This window comes from Bison bison, unplaced genomic scaffold (assembly GCF_000754665.1).
Source record: "Bison bison bison isolate TAMUID 2011002044 unplaced genomic scaffold, Bison_UMD1.0 scf7180017864382, whole genome shotgun sequence".
Taxonomy (NCBI): domain Eukaryota; kingdom Metazoa; phylum Chordata; class Mammalia; order Artiodactyla; family Bovidae; genus Bison; species Bison bison.
The window spans coordinates 6,562,290-6,573,867 of NW_011494954.1; the positions used below are offsets into that span (position 1 = coordinate 6,562,290).

The window sequence follows — 11,578 nt, forward strand, 5'->3', positions numbered from 1 at the left end:
CTTCCTTGACTTTATAATGAGCAGTATTTTCAATCACCATTATTATGCTGACTCATTTTCTCATCTAATAGATGATGGCTGTAGGCATAAAAAGAAAAATGTTATTCTTTAAACAAGTTTACTACATGATATAAACTTTTTTCAACTTTTTTAATGACTCTAACTTTAAATCAACATAATGTCTGTACTGGAAAACTATTACTTTCAGTTGAAAAAAATTGTACTGAACATTTCTAAAGTATACACATAGATTTAATATGTGATCACTAAGAAAGGCTGAATAAGAGAATGATTATAGTGACATGGGGTAAACCATAAAGCGTGATAAACATAAGCTGGGGGCAAATCATGAAGAAGATTCCAGAGTAAGGCAATAGGATACTGAAGGAAAGGATGAGAACGACAGGACCATACACAGAAGAAAAACCAAATGAATCAGGTGGGAGCAGAAGGGAGGTTGCTAGGAGATGGCAAAATAAAAGGTGTTTGGGGACCATCAGGCTAAGGACTTTAGATACTATAATGAAACTGGGAGTACTTGATCCAAGGAGATATTGAAAGTGACTAGAACATCTATTTGACAACTATGGATAGGGTGCATGTACATTTAGGAAATCCAACAGTATAGTAATAAAAAGTCCTAGTAAAGACATTGAAAGTCAAAGAAATATAAAATTTAAGAGCTAGAGCAGGAAAAAATGGAGTGATCTTATAATACCATCATAATCGAGGATCAAACTTTGCATCAATAATGGTGGGACAATCTGATAATAAGGTTCCTTCTGTTATGATGCAAAACATACTTTAGTATCACTTAGGAAAAAATCTTGTCAAAAATGGTTATATGAATATAAGGAAGTTAGATTATAGAAAATATTAAAAAATAAGAAAGTTAAATCTCAGTAGGAGCAATTACATAAACCCAGAATGCAGGATAGTCTATAATTATCATGGAAATAACATGAAAGAAGGGAGTTTGGGAACTGCTCCAAAGTTAAAAAAAAAAAAAATTAAATGCAAGGTATAAATTTCTGATGGACTCATATTTTAGAAAAAGCTCTGAGAACATAGTTTACAACTTGGACTTGGGGAAATCTGTGTGTGGACTAGGCATCAGATGATTTGGAGACAAGCTTGAGAAGAACCTAGAAATTATGTGGATAACATTCATTTTACAGATATCATGCTTATTATATGAGAAAACAAAAAATAACTAACCCTACAGGGAGTAAGGAAAGGCTGTTTCTTGGATATCTTTTACCAACGAAGTTTATTAATTTGCTGGATGTGTGAGGACTGACTAGTTCTTCCCTCAGTGGGAAGCATCTCCAGCCCCAATCTTTTCATCCAAGTATTACTCATTGTCTTTTCAGTCTTTTAGAATTAAATTAAAAGCCTTCTTTTCCCCTACCAATGTAACAATTAAAAGCACAACTGAAAAACCACAGTAGAAAGCACAAAGGATTCTATTTTGTCTCTCCTAAATATAAAAATGTATGCTGCCTCCCAGAGAAATACAAATATGATGAAATGCTGGAACAAGAACAAAGATGGACAATAATCCACAGCCTAAAACTCCTGTGGTTTAGGTCCATTATTTTCTCTTTATCTCCCTTCACAGTTGATATTCTCTTCAATACTGAGAGAATGGTCACTTGTACGTGAACACATACACACAGCACACCAGACATACTCAAACATAGAGAGAGGGGGAAAAAAGGTCACTACAATTAACAAAATTCTAATTCTTCCCTCATCTTATTAGGGGGCTGACTAGAACTCTAGATATGCTTGTTTACTAAGTACTGACTTGTATTTTTATTTTCTCAGTTGCTTATTCTGAAAGAGAAAGAAAGCTCTACTTGTTTATAATTCTTAGAAATATATATGATCAATTCTCATTTATATGCTGAAATGACAAGAATTGACAAAATGCAGTGATATTCCACAACAAAAACTTTTCATTTCATTATACTTTTTGACCAAATATTTTATTTTTAAAACAAAATTAGCTTTAAGAAAGAATACAAAAATATTGATTTTAGTTATGTTCTCTGCTGGATAGTCAATGAATTTCTAAAGGTACCCTGGAGAAACAGAAAAATAGAAAACAAGAAGTCTAAATAATATATAGGTTTTATAACCAATTCTCAGAGTATTAGTCATAGATCTGCAAATAGTTAAATTTCTCATTTATCTCATAAAGCTGTCTTTTGATTTAGCCTCTCATATCATGACTGAATCCCAGGTATTTGATATGATTGATATGCCATATCACTCATATGCCATATGCCATTGATATGCCATATCTAATTGATATGCCATATCAAATCATAGTTGTTCTCATTTTTGTTAGTTAGATGAAAATATCAATTATCAAATCCACTAAGAAAGAACACTGGGCTGGGTAATAGAACTAAAATATGGGAAAGTCTCATTATTTTTGGAATAAGAGAGCATTTAGGTATAAAGTTCAAAGTTAGCTAGAAGTAACTGACTTGCCCCAAACCAATTTTTCATGAAGTAACAATGAAGACAGTGATGCTTTATGGTCTACTGAAACCCAGGAAGAATTTCCATAAATCAAAATGTGGATGGGTTCCTGGCAGAACAAATGAATGAGCAGAAGAACTGTAAAATAATCAGACCCAATTCTATTTTCATGTCTCCAAAGGACATGGCATCTTTAAGATGCAAAAGAACTATTTCTGTGCATCTCTACACTTCCCCTCCCCAGAGTGATCCAGGAAAGAGGCATCATATCTATTTTACTCATTCTATTTTTAAAGCCTAGTACATTGAGGAATAGTTGGCACTCAATAAGTATTGATTTCAACAAAAAATGAAGTGAAGGGCACACTTAAGAAGATTCCTACAATCTAGAAAAAAAGGAAAATTGTAGGGGGAAAAGTGAGATATATAATAAAGACTTCATTAAGAGACCACAAACACATTCACAGAGAAGTAATAACAGAAGCATGTTTTTAACTGATGTGTTCCTTCAGATCTAAACAGCTTACCAGATATCAGGCAAAATAGAAAAAAAAAAAAAAAAGAACCATCTAGACATAATTCGGAGAAGGCAATGGCACCCCACTCCAGTACTCTTGCCTGGAAAATCCCATGGACGGAGGAGCCTAGTGGGCTGAAGTCCATGGAGTCGCTAAGAGTCGGACAAGACTCAGCGACTTCACTTTCACTTTCATCCATTGGAGAAGGAAATGGCAACCCACTCCAGTGTTCTTGCCTGGAGAATCACAGGGATGGGGGAGCCTGGTGGGCTGCCGTCTATGGATTCGCACAAAGTTGGACACGACTGAAGCAACTTAGCAGCAGACATAATTCAATGATACTTTAAAATTTCAAGGATAAAGGAGAAATCCTACAAATGTTTAGAAAACTAAAATACAAAAATTAATAAAAACTTGGTCTAAAATATTTCTGCAGGAGTAATGCCATATGACAACTTGTTTAGCATTCACCAAACTTTGAAAGATTATATAATACACAACCAAATTGTTGTTTGTATAATAAGAGAAAGATGTTTTTAGTTATACAAAGATACAGAATATATAACCCTATAGTTACCTTCCTAAAAAAATATTTACTTGAAAATTTATTTAAGGGGTTGGGGGGAAAAATTAAAAATTGAGAAAATATAAAGAGACTTGTGGAAGGCACCAAAACCAACTAAATATGTATTGTCTAAATAGTTGTTGAAAATATGATAGTAAAGCATTAAAAACTTGAAAGAAATGAAGTAATACTTTAGAAAACCACTTAAAAATAAAACCGTTACATAACATTGATAATACTGCCAAGAAATAACAACAATGTAAATCTGAAACAGTACATTATATCACTGTAAGCAAGGAAGTGACTCAATAGAATATTGTTTAGCCAATAACATAGCCAATAAAAGATATACAGACATTTCTGAAGGCAAAAACTGAAGGAGTCATGTTCTCAGACAAATATATAATAAATCCAGAAATAATTTTTAATTCTAAAACTCAGAATACTTAGAAATATTAAAATACCATCACAAAGCAAAGATAATCCAATCATTAGAAATTTACTCAAATATTTTCCATAATAAGTGAAAAGAGAAAAACCATATATTTGAGGATGGTTCTCAGATACTTTCCTCCTGTAGCACACCTTCAACTCTCTGATCCAAAAGAGGTCAGCCATGAGGTCTTATGAAGTTACTTCACAAAGCAGGAGTCAACTTCCAAATGCCAGACCTGCTTCTTGATTTTCTGTCCTTGAAATTATTAGTAAAGCCTGACATTGGGCAAAATCTCTGATTCATCTGAGTATGATTTGATGATCTGATCCTTTGTGGTATATCAGGTTATAGATTAGGATTTGATGCAAAGATGGCTGCCTATCTGTGTTAAATGGTGAAAGTGTTGAAGCAAATTACAGATAACGAATCTTATCAATAAAATTGGAGGAATTCAGAATTTGTAGAAAAGACTTAGTCCTAAAAGAAATGGCAAGTAAATTGTCACAGAGTGGCAGGCAGGAAGTGACAAGTAGCCACCAGAATTAGTTTAAACCTTTTCAGTGGATCAATGGTAATATGCATTGCAAACCCTTCTGAAAGTCACCTAGTCCAGAAGAGATTCCAAGAAGCCTTCTTTGAATGCCGAGCAATATTATCAAAACAGGCTTGTTTGCCCAACACACAGTAAACCAAATGCTGAGACATGGAGGTTTGTAGCTGAGAAAGAGTTCATTCAGAAGGCAGCCAAGTGAGGAGATGGGAGAACAGCCTCGGATCTGCCTCCCCAAAGGCAAGGGGCTTGAGATATTTATGGGATAAAGAAGCAGGGTGGTCTCAGGCTTGGGGAAAGGGGTTTGGAGGAAGGGAAAAGGTAACATAATCAGTGTTTTATTCAGGTGTATCTGGGTTACACACTTCTTTGTGGGATAAATGTTCAAAACCGGCACTTATCATGATCTGAGGGTGGAGTTTTTGGCTCTCTAACATCAAAAGGTCTCTCATAGGATACCAGCACAGGCCCAGTTTTGGGATGGTCCCAATCAGTCTTGACCAGCTTAAACTGAGCAGGAGCCAACTCCAGGTTCCTTGAAAACAACTTAATCCCCCCTCCATTATTATAATAACTCATAAGATAGAAGCATTATCTATAGAGGTAGTTAAGAAGTCTGGTGATATATATTACCTAGGCTATGTGAGCCTCAGAGGGTATACAATTAAGAAAAAAAAAACTAAAGTAGGCTTAATTAGTAAAGGCAATTTACAAGCAGAGGGTCTATAACAAGCTGTTCCCTTATCTGCTGTTCTGTAAGATACATTCCCACAAACTCATCAATATTTTCATTGGATTCTCTCCAAAACTTGTCTTCTTCATTTGTGAAAGATCACTTTGTTTAGTCCATATTCTGGGATCAACAATAGTCAGGTTGTTGATAGTTTGCCCCAGGCAATGGCACCCCACTCCAGTACTCTTGCCTGGAAAATCCCATGGATGGAGAAGCCCAGTAGGCTGCAGTCCATGGGGTCGCTAAGAGTCGGACACGACTGAGCGACTTCACTTTCACTTTTCACTTTCATGCATTGGAGAAGGAAATGGCAACCCACTCCAGTATTCTCGCCTGGAGAATCCCAGGGACGGGGGAACCTGGTGGGCTGCCGTCTATGGGGTCACGCAGAGTCGGACACGACTGAAACAACTTAGTAGTAGCCTCTTCTTGGTTGAGGAATCTTAAGACAATGTCCAAAAGTATACTATTTGGCCAGTTAAAGTGGCTTTCTTGTTTCTAATAAGTTTGTCTGTGTCAGTAACTTTCAACTGGGGTGAGTTTGTCCCCCATGGGACATCTAGCAATGTCTGGAGACTTTTTAAAAAATTTTATTGAAGTACAATTGATTTACAATAGCAAAGTAATTCAGTTATATATATATATATATATATATATATATATATATATGCATTTTTTCATATATTTTCCCTTGTGATTTACCATAGGATACTGAATATGGTTCTCTCTGCTATACAGCAGGACCTTGTGGTTTATCCATTCAATATTAGAGACACTTTTATTGTCACAACTGTGGACATTGTAAGTTGAGGCTAGAGATACTGCAAAACATTCTATAATGCAGGACAGTCCCATATAACAAAAAATTATCTGGATTATCAACAACAGTGTATAAAACTCCAGACAATCCTCATTGGTCTCTCCTGCAGCTTTATTGAATGAGGACCAAAAAGGGCAACAGGAAATAAAAAGGTTCTCATGCTCTTAGAAAAAAACTGACTGTTCTGTAGACATAGTGGCATATAGTCAATCACGGAAAGTCCCTTGCTTCTGGAATTCAGCCAATCAGGGATATACTGACTCCAATAAACTCACCCATAAGTGCCAATTAGTTAACAACAATCTTATTGAAGTAACTAAGCTCTACTCAGAGAGACTGACCAGCAAACTTTCTAAAATAAGCCATCAATTCAGCTTTGTCTTTTTATTCCACACATTGAATAATGCTCTCATCATCCTTTAACAACATCTATGTCCTCATGGTATGTTCCTTATGACTACTTGGCTAGGAGGGAAAAGAACCTCAAGTCTGATTTATAGATGATTCTACATAATATGCCAGCACTGACAAAAGGTGGGCCTTCACAGTGGTACAAGCCCATTTGGGAGTGTTCTGGAACAGTGAGGAAGGAATATTCTCCCAGTGAGCTAAAACTTTGAATACTGTTCTATCCACTTGATCCAGATTTAAAAATTGTCATATATACAGATCTATCTACTATTCACAGATAATGGCTGTTTGATTTTATTGTCAGGGAATTGAAAGAAATAGGATTAGAAGATTAATCCATAAGGAAGCTTGGGAAAGAAGTAAATGAACAGACCTTTAGCAATAGGAACACTGTGAAGGTGTATCCTATGTGAATGCATACCAAAGGACATACACTATAGAGAAGGTTCCCAATAATCAGGTTGACAAAATGACATTCTGCGTATGCCACTCTTTTCCCCCAACCACTTCTATGCCTGCTCAAGGGACCCAGGAGCAAGTGACTGTGGTGAAAGAGAAGGGGCTAAAAATACACATACTTCCCCTCATTGAGGCTGATTTGGTGTGGCAGATTTTATTTTCCTAAAGATGGTCACAACACTATAGATATATATCATCTCCCACATGCTCCTCTTACAATGTGACCTTGACACATTTACCCTCAAGTAATGGGTCACTGTCCCCTCCCCTAGAACTTAAGAAGATCTTTATTATGGCTTTGATCAGCTAAATACAACAGTGATACAACTTGACTTCACAAAATAAATCATAAAAATGGCGCTCACTTCCAACTTGTCTTTTTAAGACACTCAGCTTTGGAGCTCTAGGCCACCATCTAAGACAGCTGAGGCTATGATGCTGTGAGAAAGCCCAGACTACAGGGAGAGACCCTGTGTAGGTTTGCCAGCCAACAGCCAGCATCAAGTGCCAGACATGTAAGTTAAGATACTTTCAGACGATTTCAGTCTTCAACCATCAAGACACTCTCAGTCTTCTCAGATGAGGCCTCAGACAATGAGGAGCAGAGAAAGGCCACATCTACTATCTAAATAGCAGTGATCTATCTCAATTAGTGATCTATCTATCTAGAAAAAAATTGTGATCTATCTAAATTCCTGATCCATAGGATCCATGAGTATAACAAAGTGGTTGTCTTATATCATTAAGGCTTTTTGTTTTTTTTTTGGGGGGGGGTGGGCTATGCAGTAATAGATAACTAGAATAAAATTTAAAGCCTGTAAGTGGAGATGTTCATACTAAAAACATAAACTCTGTGGTGCTGACTTTGGGACCAAGCAAAAGCTGGGTGGATTTGAGGACAGTTAGCCTATAGTGCTTCAAAGAGGCTTTTAATGAGTACTCAAGGGATAGTAAGGAAAATGTTACTGTAATCTGGAGGAGAGGGAAATCTTTCTATGTATTATTGAAAAGTGTGGCGGTATAGCATCTTGTTGTTCACAATGTTCACTGAACCCAGGGTAGGCAAGGTGTGAGCAGGGAAGCTGGAAGAAAACTCAAGGAGCCACAGGAACTGCAGATGTGTTTATTCTCTCCTGGCTGGCACAGCAGCCATAACAGCAGACATGCTGTATTCTCTCCTCTTGTGATTGACCCAGCAGACACAGCCATAATGTAGCCATAACACACCCTTAAGGCCGTCTCAATGGCGCTTACATAGGCCACCACACAAAGTAGCCCATGACCAAGTGAGTACCTCGTGGCATGCAGGCGCAGTGTTATAAATGAGCTCAGCTGTTACATAATCATTATTTACAAAACCTGGGGCAAGAGAGCCTGATCACACCATCTTGGCTAATTTGCTCCTCTGCTACACAAAGACAATAGAAAATGGATATAAGGAATTTAATAAAGAAAACTAAGAAGATTTTTAGGCAGAACATTAAAAGTACTACCTGACTTCTCACTATGATAAAATATGAAAGGAAATAAATTAATTAAATAATAAGCTGTTAAATATAAAGGATCTAGGATTCACTAGGTTCAAAATTAAAGCTGTTTCTAATCCTAGTAGCTTCCAAGTTAAAGTCAAAAGTGCTTTCCCCATAACAATCTCACAAGAGCCCAAAGTAAAGAAATAATTTGTGGTTTTTATCTAAATAGTGAAAGTCACTCAGTCATGTCCGACTCTTTGCAACCTCGTGGACTATACAGTCCATGGAATTCTCCAGGCAAGAATACTGGAGTGGGTTGCTTTTCCCTTCCCCAGGGCATCTTCCCAACCCAGGGATCAAACCCAGGTCTCCTGCATTGCAGGTGGATGCCTTACCAGCTGAGCCATGAGGGAAGCCCAAGAATACTGGAGCGGGTAGCCTATCCCTTCTCCAGCGGATCTTCCTGACCAGGAATCGAACCAGGGTCTCCTGCATTGCAGGCAGATTCTTTACCAACTGAGCTATCAGGGAAGCCCTCTTTTCCAAATAAGTGTATTATAAATTGATGCATTAACAAGTCTGTAAAGTTTTTAAAAGGATTTACCAGCTTTGATTGAAAGGGAAAGAGGCAGAAATAAAAAAGAGGTGTTTGGAGTACCAGCACCTACTTGTACAGATGATGTCACAGATGTCATTTACACCTGTGAAAGTTCACCAATCCCTGAATTCCAGCTTCAAAACACCCTATGTAAGATTAGTGGGACTTCCCTGGTGGCACGGTAGAGTCCACCTGCTAGCACAGGAAACAAGGGCTCAATTCCTGGTCTGGGAAGATTCCATGTGCAACAGAGCAGCTGGGCCCGTGTGCCATAACTACTAAGCCTGCATGGTACTGAAGCCCATATGCCTAGAATCTATGCTCCACAGTAAGAGAAGCCACCGCAATAAGAGGCCCACGCACTGCAACAAAGAGTAGTGCCCACTTGCTGCAACTAGAAAAACCCTGTGCAAATCAGTGAAGACCCAGAGTAGCAAAAAAATAAATAAATAAATAAAAAAGAAATTAGTGGATGCAGGCAAAGTTTACTCAGTTGCAAACACAGATAACTTTTTATGGAAAAGGAAGGATGATTTAAAAGACAGAGGGAGTGGAGCCATGACTCCAGGAGCACAGCCAAGAGTCATGGAAAACAAGTTCTAGGCAGTAGCTTCTCCAATGCATGAAAGTGAAAAGTGAAAGGGAAGTCGCTCAGTCGTGTCCGACCCTCAGAGATCCCATGGACTGCAGCCTACCAGGCTCCTCCGTCCATGGGATTTTCCAGGCAAGAGTACTGGAGTGGGGTGCCATCGCCTTCTCCTCTAGGAAGTAGGACTGAGGCCTATTCAAGGAATTGGCCACATGTGTCTGCTGGATTTTGGAACTGCTGTAGACCAGTGACTATTTTTCCTCCTTTATCTATAAGGGGTTCCTCTATGTATATCCCACAATTTCATGTTGAGCATGTGTGGGATATAAATAATTTCATTTACAAGTCTTCAGAGGGAACCATACCCAAGAAGCCTTATCTAAACCTGGACCTGATTAGGTAGCAAGATTCATGACTTTAAGCTGATGCTATGCTGAAATAACACTAGAGGGATCCTAAGAGAGGAGGTGAGTCAATGTTGCACGTGAGAGGGATGAGAGTTACGACCAGAAAATGGCCAGAGTGTGGATCTAGTGGTTCTCATTGATAAAATCACACACAAGTAAATCTGAAATTCATAATCCACAGTAAATTCAGTTCGCTACTTAGTATATAAACTGTGTAGGAATCAGGTGACATTTTCAAACCAGGTGTTGTATCAGAATTGATTACCTGAAAGGAGAATTTGTAGTTTGAAAATTGATTGCTTAACACAGAATTAGAGCAAAGAAAGGATTTATGCAAGGAACATAGTCTGATGAAATCTAATGAAAAGTTCCTGTCCCTTAGAAAAGACCCTAGAGACCTTGACACTCATGTTATTCAGATTTTAAAACACTCTAGAAAATGCTCGATGCTCATTGCCATGTGTTTCTGTAAAGTGTGCTTTTTCAGATGCTGGCTATATGCTTTTGGTAAGAGTTTTAAAATACATATTAATATCACTGATTAAGCAACAATCAAGTTTTTCTATAGACCTAAGAGATATTTTGTAGTACTCATGTTGGTTTGATTAGTTTAAATTTCAAAATAGTAAGCTTTATTTTCCTTAAGGTTTTGTACCAAGCACAATTTATATAGACACTTTATATTTTACAAATTGGTTTGTAAATAAAACAAGTAAAATGAGATTTATTTATATATGTTATATATTATAATGTAAACTTATAATTTTTGTAATTATACATAAGTATATATTTTTTATATATATATATATATAATGACAAATCAACTCATTTAAAACTTAAGCCACTCCACTACAAAGCTTTTTAGCACTTTTCATTGCTATCATCTGTAGACTTGCCACCACCTCCTTAATCAATGAAGTTTATGGGATTTTATTCACATTTTTTATCTGCCCTAACTTTTACAATCTTCCTACATCTACAGAAGCAATTTATATAATGACTTTGTCATAAAATTGCTGGACTCTTAAACTGCTGTAAGTCTAACTCTCCAAGCTCTATCTAATGTGGATCTTGTCTTCAAAAGAACTTCCCCACCTCAGATACATTAAATGTTAATACTGTATTCTCTGACCTGCCAAATCTCTTCTTCACTGTTGCTTCACCTAATCTTTGGCCATGCAGCAATACAATCCAATTATCCACCAGCCCAATCCTTTTCTGACTTCTTTTTCTTTCTACCCTCACCTAGATACTACTGCTCATCATTTTAACCTCAGTTCTATTTGTTTATATATCACAATATGACCAAAAGTTACATTTCTGATTTCAAAAGTAAAGTTAATTTGGCTTTTCTTGCCTGATTACAAAAGAAACACATGGGCATTGGGCAAATATTTGGGAAGCGAAGAAAAAAATCACCATAAACCACATTAAAAGAAATATCCAGTATTAACATTTTGCTATATATACCTTACTAGTTATTTTTATTCATGTATGTGTGCTACATGTATTTTTTTAAACTATAGA

The 11,578-nt window shown here is 36.9% G+C and overlaps 1 non-coding gene across 1 annotated transcript; it reads right to left on the minus strand.

The window, feature by feature from the left end:
- Positions 1 to 8,916: 8,916 nt before the first annotated feature.
- TRNAC-GCA lies at positions 8,917 to 8,988 on the minus strand. Its single transcript has one exon. It is a non-coding gene; the product is annotated as a tRNA-Cys (tRNA).
- Positions 8,989 to 11,578: the final 2,590 nt, after the last annotated feature.